The following is a 19,994-nucleotide window of genomic DNA, read 5'->3' on the forward strand; positions in this document are numbered from 1 at the left end:
CAAAAGAAAGCACAGAGGCCTATATTAAGATGAAGGAAACATCTGGTTTTTGTTTTCTTAACTTTTATTAATTCATCTGAGGTGTGACTCACCAGCTCACCAGCCAATGTTTCCAAAATGAAGTCTTCGTTGCCTCCAGAGTCGCTGGGAAAAGTCACTTCAGAACTACCTTGAGAGAAAGATGATCCACAGAGAGCTGTCATTTAAAAAAAAAAAAAGGTAATGTTGATCCTGTTAGGTATTTCCTAAAGTTGCTTCTGTGTTAACTCATGACTGCTTTCCTTCCTCAGTAGGATTTTATTCCCCCATCTAGAAACTGTAGGACTGATGTGCTGATCTAAAACTGTGTATTAAACCTCATGAAGTATGCCCTTCAGCTATTGAGAACACTTAATTGATTCACCTGAGTCTTTCCCTGTAGAGAGTGGGGTTAGAAGTACAGCCCCCGGGAAGGTGAAAAGTCTCCTCTCCCTCTCCCCAAGGTTTCCATCAGCCGACACTAATCCCACCTCTAAAGGGAGACATCAATGAAAGAATAAGATTACTTGCTGGGGTGAGACCCTACCACCATCCGGGTTTGTGATGCTGTGTTCTCACCCATTTCTCTTGATGACTAACGTTACATTTTCAAGACAGCTGGTCAGAGTTCACAGCTGGCCTCGAGTTACCATCCAGGACAAATCTGGCTGGTCTGGGTAATAATGCAGCCATCAACTCTGCTCTCATTACACTATACTCTATCCAGCTGAGCTGTACTCTTTTTGACCCATTGGTAGGGAAGTCAGTGTGTTCGTGCTCAGTCGCTAGGTCATGTTCGACTCCTTGCAACCCCATGGACTGTAGCCTGCCAGGCTCCTCTGACTATGGGTTTTTCCAGGCAAGAATACTGGAGTGGGTTGCCATTTCCTCCTCCAGTGGATCTTCCTGACACAGGAATTAAACCCCGCATCTCCTGCTTCTCCTGCATTGGCAGGTGGATTCTTTACCACTGAGCCACCTAGGAAGCCCAGGGATGTCAGTAGGGCGATTCAAACCTCTACCATTCATAGGAGACCAATTAGTTGATTCTACTAATCATTCATTCACTCACTCATTCAGCAAACTTTATCTGAGCACCTACCCAGGGTCCTGGCAATTCAGCAGTGAATATGGCACAGTTCCTGCTTTCAAGGGGCTCACAGTCTAGTAGTGAAGACAGGCCTATAATAAGATGAAGTACTCTTCTGTGATTCCTGAGGAAGGTGGCATTGAATTGAGTCTTAAAGGATGAGTTAATTATATAAGCCCAAAGCACAAGAGAGAGATTTAGACTTTGGGAGTAGATGAGCTCACCAAGAGAAAGTATATAATAGAAAGAGTCCTAGACAAAAATACAAAGCAACAACAAACAGACAAGCAAAACCAGTCATATTTAAAGGGATTAGAGAGGCTAGTAGAAAAGACGAGTGGTGTTAGAGATATCAAAGGAGAAAAAGACTTTTTCATTAGGAAGGGACCTCCAGCAATGTCAGAATCAGTAAAGAGGTCAAAGTCATACAAAGATAGAAGAGCATCCACTGGATCCAGGAACGTGGAGACCAATGGTAACACTAAGGGAATGGCAAAGCACATTTGGGGGAAACCTATTGAATGCTTGCATACTGGAGGTGAGGAAGGTTAGGGTGTTAAGGATGACTGCCAGGTTTCTCTGGACTGAGTTACTGGTAGGTAGTAGCTCCATTCACCAGGATGGGGAACCCAGGAAGAGCATATGCTGGGGAGAGGGAAAGGGAAAAAGTTCAGGTTTGGACATACTGAGCATGATGTACCTGTGTGATATCCAAGTGGAGACATCCAGTGGGCCATCGACTTTATGGGTCTAGAGCTTGAATTTCCTAGTTTGTAAATAAAATGGACTAACAAGGTAATTTTTTTTTTCTGTGGTGAACTCCATGCCATCTTTTCATCATACCCTTAACCAGGATCCATTACTTAACTATTTTTTAATTTTCAGTATTTCTCTGTGATTTCTCAACTGGTTTTATTTGAACCAGGAGCATCTGTACATACAGTTTCTGCACCACACATTTAAAGCCACTTCTAAGGAGAAACACGGAGAAGGCAATGGCAACCCCCTCCAGTACTCTTGCCTGGAAAATCCCATGGAAGGAGGAGCCTGGTGGGCTGCAGCCCATGGAGTCACGAAGAGTCGGACACGACTGAGCGACTTCACTTTCACTTTTCACTTCCATGCACTGGAGGAGGAAATGGCAACCCACTCCAGTGTTCTTGTCTGAAGAATCCCAAGGACGGGGGAGCCTGGTGGACTTCTGTCTATGGGGTCGCACAGAGTCGGACACGACTGAAGTGACTTAGCAGCAGCAAGGAGAAACAGAAGAATTTGCAGCTTCATAAAAAGTAAATAGAATAGCTCTTCTCTCTGCACTGAGCCAGTTGCCCACCTGTCTTCCATAACATTTATTCTAAGGAGGCAACGAAAGAGTAGCTTTGAATCTATCTTGATTATAACAACACCTAATGTCAATATTTATGGACAGTTATCTGATTTGATATTAAATAAAGGACCAAGGATAAATATTTAAATGATATGACTGAATTTGAACACTAGTGTCTACCTTGGTCACTCGGGACAAGAATTGTAGCACCTGCCCCTATGCCAGACACAGGGGACCCTCAAGTCCTTTTACGTGAAGGAGAGTCTGTGTCTAGGCATCGCTCTTTCCTTCTACAGATAATCTTGAGTTCATGCCAGCTTCTGGCTCATGTAGTTCCCTACTCTAACATAGTCTTTATGTCATGTCCTGTGCAGTGAATTAAAACCCCAATCTTCTTAAAGAAAATGATGTCACTGGCTTGCCCTTTTCTCAATTCTCCATCAGATTGAATTTAGATATGACACTGACAAGATCAATAGGGTAAATGATCAATTTGTATGTGTCTGGTCCAATGGCATTATTTTGAGTCTGTTCTAACCATAAAAGCAATGTTTCTAATAATAATAAATAAGTTTTATTAGGTGTTGTCACAGGTGTAAATGTTTCATAAAGATATCACTCCAGTTGTAAATCATATACTTGAATTCATACTCAAGTCACCTCATTAAATACCAAGAAAAACTATATCTTTCATATATATCCTGGTCTCAAGTGACTTTAAAAAAGGAGCAAAGGAAAAAAAAATTAAAAAAGGAGCAAAGAACAGAAACCAAACTCAAACCCCAGTCACTTAAGGCTGAACTTGAAGAGACTGACAGGAATATGAAACTTTTCTTTATCTCTTTCTTTAATCTTCCTTTTTGAGATCATATCCTCTAATTTTTCATTATCTTCTTAGGTCCATTTGATTCTTCAGAAATAATAGAAGCTGAGAAATGATCCAGACTCTAACCAAAAAGAAATCTCTGATTTACTGAGGAAATTTTTATATACAACAACATTTGTCCTAAGTGTTCAGTTCTGTGAGTTTTGAAAACCACACACACAATCATGTAACTATCACCACAATCAAGATACAGAACGTTGTCATCACTCCAAAAACCCCCGTGTCCATTTGTAGTTAGTCCCTTCCCCACCCTAGGCTCCCGGCAACCACAGACCTGTTTTCTGTCCCTATAGTTTTGCCTTTTCCAGAATGTCATATAAGCAGAATCATATAGCAATGCAGCCTTTTGCAAACTCTTCGTTTTTAAAATTAACAGTATATTTCAGATAATAAAGATGAATACATATTCATTGTGGGAAAATGAAAATATTTAACAAGAAGATATAAGAATGCTTCCCAAAGAGAGCCACTTTTAATGTTTTGATGTGTTTCCTTCCAGTCTTTTTTCTGCATGCGCATTATGAACTCCCACATACAGAAACAGACAAGTACAAAATTGGAATCCTACTGTATACAGGATTGGGGATTTTTATGTTGGATTTTGTAACAATATTGTGAGCTGACTCAGCAGTTCCACTCCTGGGTGCATACCCAGAAAAGATTAAAACTCTTAATTCAAAAAGATAAATGAAGGCTCTCATCAAAAAATCCACAAACAGCAAATTCTAAAGAGGGTGTGAAGAAAAGGAAACCCTCTTGCACTGCTGGTAGGAATGTAAATTGATACAGCCACTATGGAACATAATATAGTGAAGTGAAAGTTGCTTAGTGGTGTCCAACTCTTTGGACAATTCTCCAGGCCAGAATACTGGAGTGGGTAGCCTTTCCCTTCTCCAGGGGATCTTCCCAACCCAGGGATTGAACCCAGGTCTCCCGCATTGCAGGCAGATTCTTTACCAGCTGAGCCACAAGGGAAGCCTGTGTTACAATACGGTATGGAGATTCCTTAAAAAACTAGGAATAAAGCCACCATAGGACCCAGCAATGCCACTTCTAGGCATATGCCCTGAGGAAACCAAAACTGAAAAAGACACATGTACCCCAGTGTTCTTTGCAGCACTGTTTACTAGAGCTAGGACATGGAAGAAACATGGATATCCATTGACAGATGAATGGATAAAGAAAACTGTGGTGAAAGTGAAAGTCACTCAGTTGTGTCCGACTCTTTGTGACCCCATTGACTACACAGTCCATGGAGTTCCCTAGGCCAGAATACCGGAGTGGGTTACTATGCCCTCCTCCAGGGGCTCTTCCCAACCCAGAGGTCGAACCCAGGTCTCCCATATTGCAGGCAGATTCCTTACCAGCTGAGCCACAAGGGAAGCCTGTATTACATATATGCAATGGAATACTAATCAACCATTAAAAGGAACACATTCGAGTCAGTTCTAATGAGCTTGATGAACCTAGAGCCTATTATACAGAGTGAAGTAAGTCAGAAAACAAATATCGTATATTAACATACATGAAATCTAGAAAGATGTTACTGATGAACCTATTTTCAGGGCAACAATGGAGATGCAGACATAGAGAACAAACTTATGGATAAGGGTGGTGGAGAGGAAGGAAAGGATAAGATGAATGGAGAGAGTAGCATGGAAGCATATACACTACCATATGTGAAATAGATAGCCAATGGAAATTTACTGTACAACTCAGGGAACCCAAACTGGGGTTCTGTAACAAACTAGAGGGGTAGGAAAGGGTGGGAGGTGGGAGGAAGGTTCAAGAGGGAGGGGATACATGTACACCTATGGCTAATTCATGTTGATATATGACAGAAATCAAACCAATATTATAAAGCAATCATCAATCAATTAAAATAAATAGAATTTTAAAAGATACATGAAGTCCAGTGTTCATAGCAGCACTATGAATCAAGAGATGGAAGCAACCTAAATGTCAATCGACAGATGAATGGATAAAAGAGATGCGGTACATAGACACACACACACACACACACACACACACACACGATGGGATACTGCTACGCCATAAAAGAATGAAATAATGCCACTTACAGCAATACAGATGGACCTAGAGATTATCATACTAAGTGAAGTAAGTCAGACAAAGACAAATATATGTTATCACTTACATGTAGAATCTTAGAAAATTCATACAAATGAACTTTTTTACAAAACAGAAAGAGGCTCACAGACATAGAAGACAAACTTATGGTTACCAAAAGGGAAAGGGGATGGGGATGGATAAATTAAGAGTTTGGGATTAACATATATACATCAGTATTCATAAAACAGATAAACAGCAAGGTCCTACTGTATAGCACAGGGAACTATATTAAATATTCTATGATAACTTATAATGGAAAATAATCTGAAAACATACATACATATATGTATAACTGAATCCCTTTTCTGTACAACAGAAACATTGTAAATCAACTATACTTGAATTTAAAAAGAATATTGTGAGTATTCTCTTAAGGATTAACTCTTCCTTGAGGGTTGGAGGCAAGAGCCCAATCAGCAGGCTCAGGAACAGACAAGAAATAGCAGTAGAGTCACCACGACCCAGAGAAACAAGATCTAGAGCTGCCTTGGCAGGCCCTGGGTGCTTTGCATGTGGTTTCCTGGGCTGCTCAGTTCCATTTATTTTCATCAAAGCCTGTTTTCTGTTGTTGTCACAAACACAGTCCCAGGATGAGTTCAGTGCCTGTTCCTCTGGGGCCCAGCAGCACCTCAGGCTCCTCTCCCGCAGAGAACTTTCACACCACATCACAGTTGCTTATTTACTGTGTCCACCTCCACCAGTGGAGAGTGGCCCCTCAGGCTCAGGCACCTTTGTCTGACTCGATCCCCCCAGGCCTGTGGTGTATTACTCAGCTACTTACTAAGAATGCCATGAATGAACAAGTGCACAAACCAAGACGAAACATTTTCTTCACAGGACTGGTTGCCACCACTCACTTTTTTTTCTCTTCTGCTTTGTTGTTTTGTTTGGGTTTTTTTGTTGTTGTTTATTTTTTATTTTTTAATTGGAGTATAATTGCTTTACAATGTTGTGTTGGTTTCTACTGTACACTGAAGTGAATCAGCTATAGGTATGCATACATCCCCTCCTTCTCGAACCCCCCTCCCACCCTCACCCCCATCCTGTCCCTCCTGGTCATCCCAAAACACCAAGCTGAACTCCCTGTATTATACAACAGCTTCCCACTAGCTGTCTGTTTTACACATGGTTTATATATGTCAATGCTATTCTCCTCATTCATTCCACCCTCGCCTTCTCATCTGATTTACACTCAGAAAAACAAGGGAAAAAATATCTTTGGGGGCATTATTTTTGGTGGCCATCACAGAAAGGGTGCTTTTGCTTTCAAATGCCTGAGTATTTCTGACTCACAGTTTGGTCACCTGGCAAGATAGCCAATGGACAACTTGGCTAGGGCTATGCCTCATGCATTGCCCTGTGGAGCCAGGCCAAAGTGAAGCTGTCAAGGAGATGTAAACTGCAGAAAATGGACCTGGTGGGGAGGAAGAAAGAGGCAGTCTGCTCAGAGTTGCAGTTGATAAGCACATGGACCCCTGAGGGATTAGGTTATGCTTTTGGATGGCCAGATCAGCCCTCATCCTGGCTGCCCCTCTGGGCATTGGGAGAAAATTGACGAGTGTGTATTGAAGAGCCAGGGTAAGGTGAGCAGAGTGAGGGTGAGGAGGTGCAGAAGGCAGAGTTCAGACGGTTCTTGTGTCCCCTTTTGATCTTAATCACTTGATACTTTTCATGTGGAATAGTAATAATAAGTTGCTGCTGACCGAGTACCTCAAATGGGCCAGGGGCAGGGTTAAGCCCTTTACACTCATAGCTTTGTTGAATCATCACAAGCGTCCTCTGAAGTAAGCCCTATTATTGTCTTTCTTTTACAGAGAAGCAAGAAATTCAAGCTCAGAGAGGTTCAGTGAATGTCCAAGTTCACATAGCTGTTTAGTTTCAGTGCCTTGGTGACAGTGACCACTCTATCCGTTGTGGCTGTTACAGATATTATCACTAGTTTTTTTAAAAAATGTTTATTAATTTTTGGCTGCGTTGGGTCTTAGTTGTGACACCACAAGCTTCTCTAGTTGTGGCATGAGGGGCTTAGTTGCTCTTTGGCATGTGGGATCTTAGTTCCCTGCCCAGGGATAGAACCTGCGTCCCCTGCATTGGCAGGAGGATTTGTAACCACTGGGCCACCAGGAAAGGCCCTGTTATCACTATTCTTAATCAGAAGAGATGACTGATACCATAGACTCAAAGGCCGAAAGCAGGCTCTGAGATGCCGATTCCCATGAGCCTCACCAAGCTCATAGGGGCCAGCTCAATGGGGTGGGTGCCCCGACTCCCCTTTCTGTCTCTTCAAGACTCGAGACTCAGGAAGGTGGCTCCCTGGGTGGTGGGAAAAGTTATGCTGTGCTTGTGTTTGGCTCCTTCTTGGTTCCCACAAATGCCCTTCACATTTTCCATTTTCTGAGCACTTTTGTGAAACAGCTATGATGTGGTTGACAGTATTTGTAGCCGGAGCCAAGTCAAGCCTTCCTCTGGAGGAAAGCTGGAATCCTTTAAGGGTCTTGTCAGCGCGCACGTAGCCCACGGGCCCCTGCTCGGTGGCGCCCGAGGCCAAGCACAGAGCGCTCATTGATCCCCGCGCCGCTTCTCCGCCTGAGTGGTATCAGCCTGGCTGGGCCTCACAGGGGCCTTCCTGCCTCCAGGGAGGCCTGCGCTGGAGCCTCAGATACGCCCATGCTGCTCTTTGTGGTTTAGGGACTGCTGCGGATGGCTCAAGATCATTTCCCTTTCTGTCTTTTCAGCAGCTTTTTTTTTCCCGCCCTGGGACCCAGGAGAGTCTTTGAAACAAAATCACCCTCGTGCCAGGAATCCCCACAGCCTCCTTGGGAGGCATAGATGAGCACCATATGCTGTTTATAGAAAAATAAATGGCTTCCCCCCATGAAGCACATGGGCCTGAATCACTGGCTAACCCCTCTTTTACCTTAGCAGCTGGAGCAAGGGCCCTATGGATGAGGATGTGGATGTGGAGAGAAATTTGGCTTGAAAAAGCCCCAGTTTGTTTGTGTGGGAGCCACGTCTCCTAGTGAGGCAGGTGGTGGACAGACCAGTAGCCCCGGGTGGTGCCAAATGAGGGAGGAAGAGAAGGGAATAGGACCTTCTGCCTCCTTTCACTTAGACTTTCAGAGGGGTCCCTCTCGCTCTTGTGACTCCTCCCAGCATCAGGAGCCCCAGGCATGGTCAGGGGAGGGGAGAAAAGAATCTCTTTTCTTGGACTTCCAACACCATAGTGCTTGGTTTAGGCAATACCTGTTCATTCATTCATGCATTCATTTGTCAAGTGATTATTGATCAGCTACCACAGATACATCGTGACATCACACAAAGTCCACCCCAACCCTTTATCCACAATGAGGACTCAACAAGGGCATTGGGCCAAAACTAAATGTCTGGAAGTGAGACAGGCTGCAACCCGACAGCCTGTGCAGCTAGTGAGTGGAGGCATCAGTTGCTAGATTTCAGTGGGGTTCCATTTATTCTTCCTTCCTTCCTTTCTTTCTGTCATTCATTCGGCAAACAATTCCTGAGCATCTACTGTGTATCAGATGTGCAAGGCACTTGGGTTATCAGAAGGGAAGACCTGGCTCTCAGCAAAGGGCATTTCAGATAACAGTAGCTAATACTTATCACACCCGTACAATGTGTGCCAAGAACTATATACTGAGTGCTTCCCATGACTTATCTCTTTGAAACCTCATTCTAGAGCTGATGGAGAAGTCTGCACAGATGGGGAAAACTGAGATTCAGACTCCACCTTGTTCCAGGTCACCTCGCCAGAAAGTAAGTTTGAAAAATCCAAGTGAGGTCAAACACCTGAGGCTGTACTCCTTGTGTGTGGCTGCTTGCTGCTGGGGGAGGTCCGCTGCAGCCCACAGTCCAATTCAGACCCACCCACCACCTGCCTGTTTTTATATTACCTGAAAACTAAGAGTGGCATTTACATTTTTAAATGGTTGGAAAAAATCAAAAGAAAACTACTTCATGACATGCAAAAATTATATAAGATTCAAATTTCAGTTTCCATCTGTAAAGTTGAATTGAGACACAGCCATGCCAATTCTTTTACCTGTGGGCTAAGGCTTTTCCATTCCAATAGCAGAGTTGAGGAGTGGTGATAGAGGCCTTACGGCCTACAAAGTTAAAAACGCTACCTAGCTCTTTACAGGAGAAGGCAATGGCACCCCACTCCAGTACTTTTGCCTGGAAAATCCCATGGATGGAGGAGCCTGGTAGGCTGCCGTCCATGGGGTCGCTAGAGTTGCACACGACTGAGCGACTTCACTTTTCACTTTCCTGCATTGGAGAAGAAATGGCAACCCACTCCAGTATTCTTGCCTGGAGAATCCCAGGGATGGGGGAGCCTGGTGGGCTGCGGTCTATGGGGTCGCATAGAGTCGGACATGACTGAAGCGACTTAGCAGCAGCAGCAGCAGCAGCTCTTTACAAGAAGAGTTTTCCAATTCTCTGGCCTTATAGGTCACTGGCAGAAAAAGAAGCAGATCTTAGCCCTTGTTCCAGAACCCTGCCCTCCCATCCCACCCTCTTAGCAGATCAGGGAGATCTCTAGGAAGCATGTCCATGATGACCACCTTTGAGTTATTTTCTGCACTTCTTTCAAGGGTTTATGAAGCCTGAAATATTTAGGGTGGTATTAGAGTTTTCCTCAAATGTTTAGATGAAAATGTAGACAGCAGATCTGGGGTTATTGGTGAACAAAGGCCTGAGCGCAGTCCTGCTGGTCTTTGCTGAGAGGTGCCAAATTATCTCGGTCTCCACTGGGAGCGGCCTGCAGGGCCTTATATGGTCATAATCTCCTAACCCGGGCTTGTCTTCCTCTGCAGTATGGTCAGATCCACTTTTAAGGTTATGTGCGAACATTTCTGGTTTCCCTGGTTGCTCAAGCTGTGGGGAATTTAACTTTTGCTTCCCTTGAAGGAGAGATGAATGTTGTCCACTTCTGCATACATCTTATTTGTCCATGAAAGATGACAACTGCCCTCTTTTTGGCTTTCATCTCCCTTCTCATTTGTCTGTAGATGGAAGGAAGCATTTTTGCAAGCGTGGGAGCAGGGAACATGTGGCTTCATTATCCTAGCTGTTTCCCAGGATTAGTGTGTTTGAAGAGATATCAATACAAAAACGTTTACAGCACACCCATAGGCAACAGTTACTGTGTGAGGCATTCCAGGTGTATTATGTTACTCAGACTTCACAGCGTTCATTCATTGAACAGATATTTATTAAATGCTATCTAAATGCCAAGTCCTGTTCTAAGCCAGGGCTACAACAGCAAATAAGCTAGTCCCTTGTGGAGCTAACCCTCTAGTGGGAGAGGCAGCCAATAAACAAGTAAAGAAATAGCACAGATCATTATAGACTGTGATGAATGACATAAAGCAAAATAACAGTGTGCCAAGATAGAGTAATAAGAAGATCTACCCGAGGACTGGGGTGCCATAGAAAGCCTCTCTGAAGAGAAGACATTTAAAAGAGACCTGAAGGATAAGAAGGAGCCATCTGGAAGACTATCAGTAATTGGACTGGGAGGCTTGGTGTATAAAAGTTGGACTAAAGTTCATGAAAGAGTTATGCCAATGACCCATTTGACTGGAACCTCACGCTGAGGAACCCAGGGCTACAGATGGTTGTGGTCTAGAGACCTTAATGTGGAGACCTAACTTAGGCAAGCCCCGGAGAACATAGCTCTGGTTCAAAAGAAAACACCTGGCAATATGGTGCTCCCACTACTGGACATCCTAATTCCGCAAATGCTTATGGAGCTCTTCCCATGAGCCCAGTACTGTCTAGGCTCTGGAGATCCAAAGATGTATCAGACAGCAAGGAGTTCGTGGTCTGCTTGAAGAAATCAGCCATATAATCAAACAAATGACTCAACGGTATGGTAAATACCATAGGAGAAATATGTACAAAAGAGCCATAGGTAGCACAGAAGGGAGGGTGCTGAACATATTTAGGAGGGTCAGGGAACAGACAAAGGAGGCGGAATTTTGACTTTTTTCATTGAAGTATAGTTGATTTACAATATTAGTTTCAGGTGTACCACATAGTGATTTAATATTTTTATAGATTATACTCCACTTAAAGTTACTATGAAACAATGACTATATTCCCTGTGCTGTACAATGTATCCTTGTAACTTATCTTATGCATATAAAGAAGCTAAGTTTTAAAGGGCAAGACGGGCCTTCTAGAACAAGGAACCCCACGAGCAAAGGCCTAGCAGCATGAAACCACACAGCCCTGGACCTTCGGGAATTAGAAGTTGTTGTGTCACGTAGTTTTGAGCCTGGAGTATGAGATAGAGAGTGGTGGCCTTGAGGTTGGAGATTCTAGCAGGAGCAGGTAATGGGAGGGCTTTGCGAATAAGTGTCGGGGATTTGAACTGCACTAAAGGTATGTAAACAAAAGAAACAGATCTCCCTGCCTATTTGCCTTGATAATGTCCCTCTTGTTGCCTAATCCGTTAGTTTAGACTCGAGTTTTTAGGAAGCTATGATATTTCAAAGAAACTGCCTGATCCTTTTCTAGACAAATTTCATGCTTTTGGAAGTAGCTTTCTCCCCCTAAGTAATTTCCACTTTCCTTACAACTTTTCAAAGCATCTACCATATGGTATTTCTCCCAAGTGAGAGATTATTACCCCCTTTATTTGGGGGGTGGGTAGCTGAAATGAAGTCATCTGGCCACTGGATGACAGCTGCAAGGGGAGATGTGATGGGGTGGGGGAGAGGCAGCAGGCCCACCATCTGAGCTGGCCCCTGCTCTGTGAGGGACTGACCCTGCTCAGCTGCCCATGGCTCCCTTCCCTTCCCTTGCTTCCCATTATATAAGAGCATTTTTGCAGCGATGAGCTCTGGGCCTGTTCTGAATATTTTAGGTGTCGAACATCCTGTTTTTCTCTGAGTAATGTGACCCTGTCAGTGACCCACTGCATTTCAGAATGACATCATGGGATTCAACTGAGAACGGTTGAAGAGAAGTGATTATGGGTGTCTAGGGACCTCAGCTTGTCCTTTTACCTTTCAGCAAGTTTGGAGATGCTGAACCAGAAGAAGTCTGCAAATGAGCCTTCGCTTTGCACAGGGCAAGGGTCACCAGCTATGGACTATAGGCCAAATCCAGCCCAAAGAGCCAGTCAGGCTCAGGCTGCTTTGGCAAATAAAGTTTTATTGGCATTTAGCCACGCTCATTGGTTTGTATTTTGTCTCTGGCTGCTAGAGCCACAAAGGCAGAATTGAGCCTGTGGGACAGAGCCCACAAGGCCCACAAAGCTGAAGATATCCACTATCTGGCCCTTTCGGAGAAAGTCTGCCCAGCCCTGCCCTGAAGCCCTCAGCAATCCCCTCCCGCTCAGGACAAGAACTGTGACATTAGTGGCCTCCCCCGCCCCCGCCCCTCCTCCCCAAACACCTGGCACCACAAAAAAGTAGAGATGGATTTTTAACAAGCATATCAGAGCTTTCATATTTCTTCAGTGACTTCAGAAATTCTACCTTCATTAAGTGAGTGTTGCCCTTCCAAGAAGTCCTCTCTTGGGAGATTGCACACTGCTTCCAGGGCTGCTGCCAGCACGCGTGACATAGTCGGGGCTGCTCTTCCCAGCCAAGTTATACAACACCTGAGAAAACCCCCTTCACCTGCTTTTTGGGGAGCCACGGTAGCCTGGCCTTATTGGAACATCTGCCTCATGGGCATGGATCAGACGTTGACCAATTGTTGAGAAAATGCCGTCTAGTGATGAGATTATCCCAAGAAATTGGCTGCAGGGTCTGAAGTAGTTTTCCTAAAAGGTGATCCACAAACAAATTCTTCACAGGCTACTTTACCTCACCCAAGGAGTTGAAAGTCAAGGTTGTATTCTGTAAACACCTTTGGGGATTTTGCTGCATGTTTTCCTGCACTTGGGCCATTTGATTTTTCAAAAAAATGACTGCTCAGCATGCGGCTTTCTCCTCCGTTTAGGGACTGCTTCTCTACTTCAAAGGCCTTTCCCATCTGTCCCGCATTTCCGCACCTCTTTACAGCTGCTAGCAGTAGATTTTGCTGTGGTTTGGTGGATTGGACCCATTCGGCTAAAAACAGCCCAGGCTGAGGGCTCAGGGAGTCCTTTGCCCAGTTCCATTTCTCACAGCCAAGTCTGGATGGGAAAGAGTCCCCTGGGGGCTGGGATGTGGTATGCTGTGGGTGGGCCCGTGATGGTGGGGAGAGAGTGCAGACAGTGAGCATGTCAGACTCTGGTGATCCCCCTTGTCTCCCAGAGCGCTGTGTGCCCTGGACTGCTATGCCAGAGCTGGGCTCGAGTGTGGTGGTTTCTGCAAACCATGAAATGCTTTCTCATTTTCCTTTAAACTCATCCTGTGACATGGTTATTGTGTGGCCAGCCCTGAAGTAAAAAGATAACCAGTTAAGCAAGTTGCTTTTTCTGTGGTTGTTCTTTTTTTTTTTTCCCCTAGGAGCCATTGCCTCCCACACAAAATGTCTACCTTTCCTGAGTTCACTGTGGCTTCACTGATTTCTGTGCTCCCAGAGCCTCAGGTGCAGGCCTCTGAGAGGAACTGCTCAGCTCTGTGTTTGTTCTTCTGCCTCCCATTAAAGGAAATGTGCTTGGGTGATGGAGTGTGATCAAGTGGATTACTAAGGAGCAAAGACGTGTAGTGGGAATGTAAGCTGGTGCAACCACTGTGAAAAACAGTATGGAAGTTTCTCAAAAAACTAAAAATAGAACTAACATGACTCAGCAATTGCCCTCCTGGGTATATATCCAAAAAACCCAAAAACACTGCTTTGAAGTTACATGCACCTCAGTGTTCATGGCAGCAGTATTTATAATTGCCAAGATATGGAATACCATAAGTGTCTATCGACAGATGAATGAATAGAGAAGATGTGGTACATATACACAATGGAATACTGCTCAGCCATAAAAAGAATGAAATACTGCCATTTGCAGCAACAGTGATGAACTAGGAGGGCATTATGCTAAGTGAAATGAGTCAGACAGAGAAACACAAATGCTGTGTGGTATCATTTATATGTGGAATCTAAAATTAGACACAAAGAACTTATCTATGAAACAGAAACAGACTCACAGACATGGAGAACAGACTTGTGGTTGCCAAGCGGAAGGGAAGGCAATGGAGGGATGGGAGTCTGGGATTAGCAGATGCAAACTATCACATGTAGAATGGATAAGCAACAAGGCCCTACTATATAGCACAGGGAACTATATTCAATATCGTGTGATAAACCATAGTGGAAAATCATGTGAAAAAGTATATATATATACATATATATATATGTATATATATACACATAACTGAGTCACTTTGCTGTATAGCAGAAATCAACACAACAGTGTAAATCAACTAGACTTCAATAAAATAAAAATTTTTTAAAAGAAGCAAGGAAGATGAGACCAGAGCCACAGGTGCAAATTCTTCCCTGGTGCTCCAAGATTTACGTGCCAACCCGGCCTTGTGGGCAGGGCTAGTCATTTCCAGTCGACTCAGTTAACAGACATTCCATTAGGGGGTTAGTTTGGTAGGGCTTCCTTGGTAGCTGAGCTGGTAAAGAATCCACCTGCAATGTGGGAGACCTGGGTTAGATCCCTGGGTTGGGAGGATCCCCTGGTGAAGGGAACGGCTACCCACTCCAGTATTCTGGCCTGGAGAATTCCATGGACTGTATAGTCCATGGGTTGCAAAGAGCTGGACACAACTGAGCAACTCACTTGGGTTGCGAGGCTCTTTAGATCTTCTAAGATTTTCTTGTCCCAGGGACCAGAATTTAAACTTGAGCTGTTTTCACTAGCCCTGGGTGAGGGATGTGGCCTGCTCCTGGTATTCTGGAGTTGGGTCTTCTGTGTCATGGGGCCCAAAGGATACCTGAGAGCTCAGCCCACTCACCAGAGGTGGCATAGAGAGAGAACACTGCTCACGCCTTATGTGTCTATACTACAAGTGTCTTCATTAACACGTATGTCCTGGGCACATATGATGATCTGGCCCCACTGGACCCTTTTAAGGGTAGAATTATGTCTTCTATTGTTTAAGCAGCACCACACATGGTACCTTGGACCAGAGGGCACATAATGCTCTGAATTGCCTACAACAGTGTGTGCAACAGCAAGCAAATGGAACTTCAGGGCATTTGGTTTTATACTGGGGGGCTTAGTGTCTATTCTGGCGGTACTTAATAATCAAGGAGACTTTGAATGTGAATCCTCTAAGGGTCGAATCCCACAGAACTTCCATCAATCAAGCAGCATTTGAGGGAACTTGTGCTTGGTTTATAAAAGTCTGGTCCTTGGGAGGTGTCCAAACTGGCATGGCTCGCCATCAAGGGGGTAGCAGGGAGGAGGACTCTGCAAGAGAGCTCTATAGTTTGCAGTTTTAAAAAAGAAAGGGGGTGGCTTCAGAAATGTTTGTTGGAAAGCTCAGAAGCTCGACTTCAATGCTGAGCAAGCGAGAAGTTTTGTTGGCAAGGGCTCCATTTAGGTTTGCTTCTTAGTATTCACAGAAGTGAAGAGCTTGATTTAGTAAGTTGGACAAGTTCCTGTGGCCAGAGTTTCTGGAGGTGGAGTGATGACTTTCTGTTCTAGCTGTTGGTGGTCTGGGGGTGGAGGACGTGAGGGTAGCGGGACGGGGAGAGGCAGGGCGGCAGTGGAATGTGGGGACTGTTGGCCAGTATATGCTTCTTCACTGCCCTCCAGCAAAGCTGAGACTGTTCAAAATCCCAGTCCTGCCCTGGGTGTAGACAATGGTCCACTCATTTCCATGAGTGCTCATGTGACATCTGTGTCCCAGGCCTTACTTGTTACCAGTTGATCAACCTTCAGTACCCATCAAAAGTTCTGAGAAGCCAGTCCCTGCCAGTGCCTTCCATTAGCAAGCCATGGGAGGCCACAGGGAGCTATTTTTCTTCTCTCCATACCAAAGGTCTGTGCCATTTGGAAATTTGAAAAAAGAACCTTCCTTAGTATCCTTCTCTCATGAGTCCCAGAGACAACTCATGCTAGGTGAATGTTGGCCATGGTCCTTCAGGATCCAACGATCACCCATCTTAGGCCTCAACTTGTGAAGGTGGTTTTACAAGCTCCTCACTTAATTTACAGCTTCCACTTGAGAATGCTCAGCTCTCCTCAGAGGGTTACATTTGAATGATTGATTGATTCATTCATTGGTTCACTCATTCAATTCATCCAAAATGTGTTCATCCAACATTCATCTTACCACAAGCTATACTTTAACTTAGCTGCTATGCTATAATGTGGGGCAAAACTGGACAAGGTTCCTGTTCCCATGGAGGGTATGTTCCTGCTGGGGAAGACAGGCCAGGAACAGATAAAAAAGAAGCTCACAGGCAAGGAAAATATCCAAGAGTGGCAAGTGCAATGCAGAGAAAGGAAGTAAGGTGATGTGATAGTGAGTGGCTGGCTAGCTCTGATTGGTGGTCAGGGCCAGCATCTGTGAAGAGATGATCTTTAGCCTGAGGTCTGAAGGATGAGCAGGCAAACTTTTAAAGATGTGCATGAGGAATATTCCAGTATAAGGATAACTGGTGCAAAGAGCCTACTATGAGCTAGACACATGGCATCCAGAAGGGAACAAAAGACTGGAATTTCTTGCCCTCCAGAGCTTCTAGTCTAGATGGAGAGATGGAAAATTGGCAGTTACAGTGCAGTCAGATCGATGCTATGACAAGGAGAATATGTAGTGTGCTCTAGAAACATAGAGCAGGGACCCTGAAGGCTGAATGCGAGGGTCAGTGTGGATTCCCAGAGGAAGTGGCATTTGAGCTGTGACATAAAGGATAAGGAGAAGTTAGCCAGGTCAACAAGGTGAAGCTGAATACGGGAGAAGATGGGCAACACATGTGAAGGGCCTATGCTCACTGTGCAAAACTGAGGGACAAAGAAAAGCTCACAGAGTTTAAGAAAGAGGAAGCAGTCATGCAGGGGAGACCAGAGAGGTAACTTGAGCATGTCATGGATTTGGGATTTGTATTCTGATGACAATGGAAGAACCATTAAACAGTATTGAGTGGGAGAGAGACACAATCCAATTTATGTTTTGAAACCACCACCGATCTCATTGCAGTGGGGGAGCAAGAGTGGAGGCAGGAAGATCAGTTAGGACATGCCATGCAGGTGAGAGAGGATGCTGGCTTGGCTGGCGTGATGAGTGGAGATGAAGACAAGTAGATGGAATCCTGAGCTATTTAGAAGGTAAGACTGAGAGGGCTTGATGATGGATTTATAAATCGAGGTGAGGGAGGAGAAAGAGGAACTGATGATGCTGCTAGGTTTGTGGCCAGAGCTATTGGAGCTATGCTGGTGCCATTTAAAGAGATGAGCAACACAGAGGAGGAGATTTGGTGAGGGGTGGAGGGAAGAGGCACAGCTTTGTTCTGGATGTTTGCATTTGAGGTGATGTCTAGTAGGCAGACAGAAATACTGAAGTTTGGAGCCCAGAGAAGAGTCTTGGAGTTGTAAGAGCTGTCAGGAGGTGGATGGGAGTGGTGGCAGCGGAGACCATAGGAGTGGAGAGGCAAAGCCGAGGGAAATAGCCAGAAGCAGGATGAAGGCAGAGAAAATGACACCAGAGACTGAGCCCTGAGGCCCTCACACCACATTTAGAGGCCAAGCAGAGGAGAAGGAGTAGCTAACGAGATGGGTGGGTGGGGAAAATCCTAGGTATCTCCCAGCAGCTGAGAGAAGAAAATGTTTCAGGGAGGGGAGAGCTGTCTGTGTGGCTCAGGCTGCCACTGAGCATTGAGGCAGAGACAGTAGAATGACTGGATGCAGGAGGTCTCTGGTGTCCTTGACTGGACCTATTTCAGTAGAGGCAAGGGGAGGTAGAGCCTGATTGGAGCCAGTGGAGATAAAAAAGAATGGGATGTGGAAAGGTGTAGAGCCCCAGAGGAAAGGCAACTTTTGCAGCTGGAGGTCAGCCCAAGGTCGCATTACTCCTCTGCTGGCTGGAAACTAAGCTTGAACCCTTCGTAGGGTGTGCACAGGGAGACCCTTGGGGGAATTCTGTATTCATTCAACATGTAACAGCCAACACTCCCCTGAATGCAAAAAACACTAGCTACACTTTTCAGAAATTGAGGGCTCATCACTAGTCCTCTGCTTTTTGTAAAACCCCCCTTCCCAGAAACCCTCACCAGCTGACACAGGCTCAGCCTCCCCTAAATGAATCCTGTTCACCCAGCTTTCCAAAGGCTTCATGAAGGGCCCTCCTGTAGGCTGAGGAGGCAGCACATGCATGATCAAACTCATTCAAGCTTTTTTCATTATTTTCTAATGGCCAGTTATTAAGTACACTATATGGAGAAAAGTAGCTCAGACAATAAAAGAATCTGCCTGCAATGCAGGAGACCTGGGTTCGATCCCTGGGTTGTGAAGATCCCCTGGAGGAGGGCATGGCAACCTACTCCAGTATTCTTGCCTGGAGCAGTCCACGGACAGAGGAGCCTGGCGGGCTACAGCCCATGGGGTCGCAAGGAGTCAGACACGACTCAGCGACTAAGCACAGCACATGGAGAAAGCATTGGAGAAGACGAATTCATTGGATTCTAGCGTAAAAGGCAGAAAATAAGGGGACAGAAAGTAACTAAAGAAGCATGATCTTTCCAGACGATGATGAGTGCATTAAAGAAAGCAAAATAGAGTAATAGGATGCACAGTGATGGGAAGGGTAAGAGACAGGTGTGGGAGGGGCTCATTTAACCTCAGGAGTCAAAGCAGAGTTCTCAGATGGGGAGACATTTGAACTCTGTATGGAGCTGCCACCACAACCATAGCCTCTTCCACTAACACCACCATAGCCACTTTGGTATCCACCCCAGCCTCTCAGTTCCTTGATCTCCTTTCCTCCAGTGATCTTGTTTGCCCTCAGCCCCACCCCAGCCTCTCAATTCCATGACCATATCCTAGACCTGGTCATTACCAATTTTTCTACCCAATCTTGCAATGTCTCATTGCAAGGCTAGATAGGAGTCTGGCATCTCCTGTCTGTCCAGCTCACTGCCAACTATCTTTTGACCCCATGAAACTTCCCATCCATTGATCCTACGACCTTTTCCCTGTCCTGCATCTACTTGATGTCTTCTGTCCCCTCCTTACTGAACCTGCACTCCATACTCGATCATTGTAATCACTCTCTTGCATACGCTCCAGCTTAATGCCCTTCTCGTATCTGCAGACTTACTTGGCAAAACCCAAACCTGGTTAAGTGCACCTCTCTACTTGCTCTGCACCTGCAGCTGAACTGTGGCTGAAGGAAAATACAAAACCACATTATCTGATCTCACTTTAAATTCATGACGGCTAGCCACAAGTGGCGGAGATGGAAATGGCATCCCACTCCAGTACTCTTGCCTGGAAAATTCCATGGACGGAGGACCCTGGTGGGCTGCAGTCCATGGGATCACTGAGAGTCGGACACGACTGAGTGACTTCACTTTCACTTTTCACTTTCATGCATTGGAGAAGAAAATGACAACCCACTCCAGTGTTCTTG

Source organism: Bos indicus, chromosome X, assembly GCF_029378745.1.
Source record: "Bos indicus isolate NIAB-ARS_2022 breed Sahiwal x Tharparkar chromosome X, NIAB-ARS_B.indTharparkar_mat_pri_1.0, whole genome shotgun sequence".
Classification (NCBI taxonomy): domain Eukaryota; kingdom Metazoa; phylum Chordata; class Mammalia; order Artiodactyla; family Bovidae; genus Bos; species Bos indicus.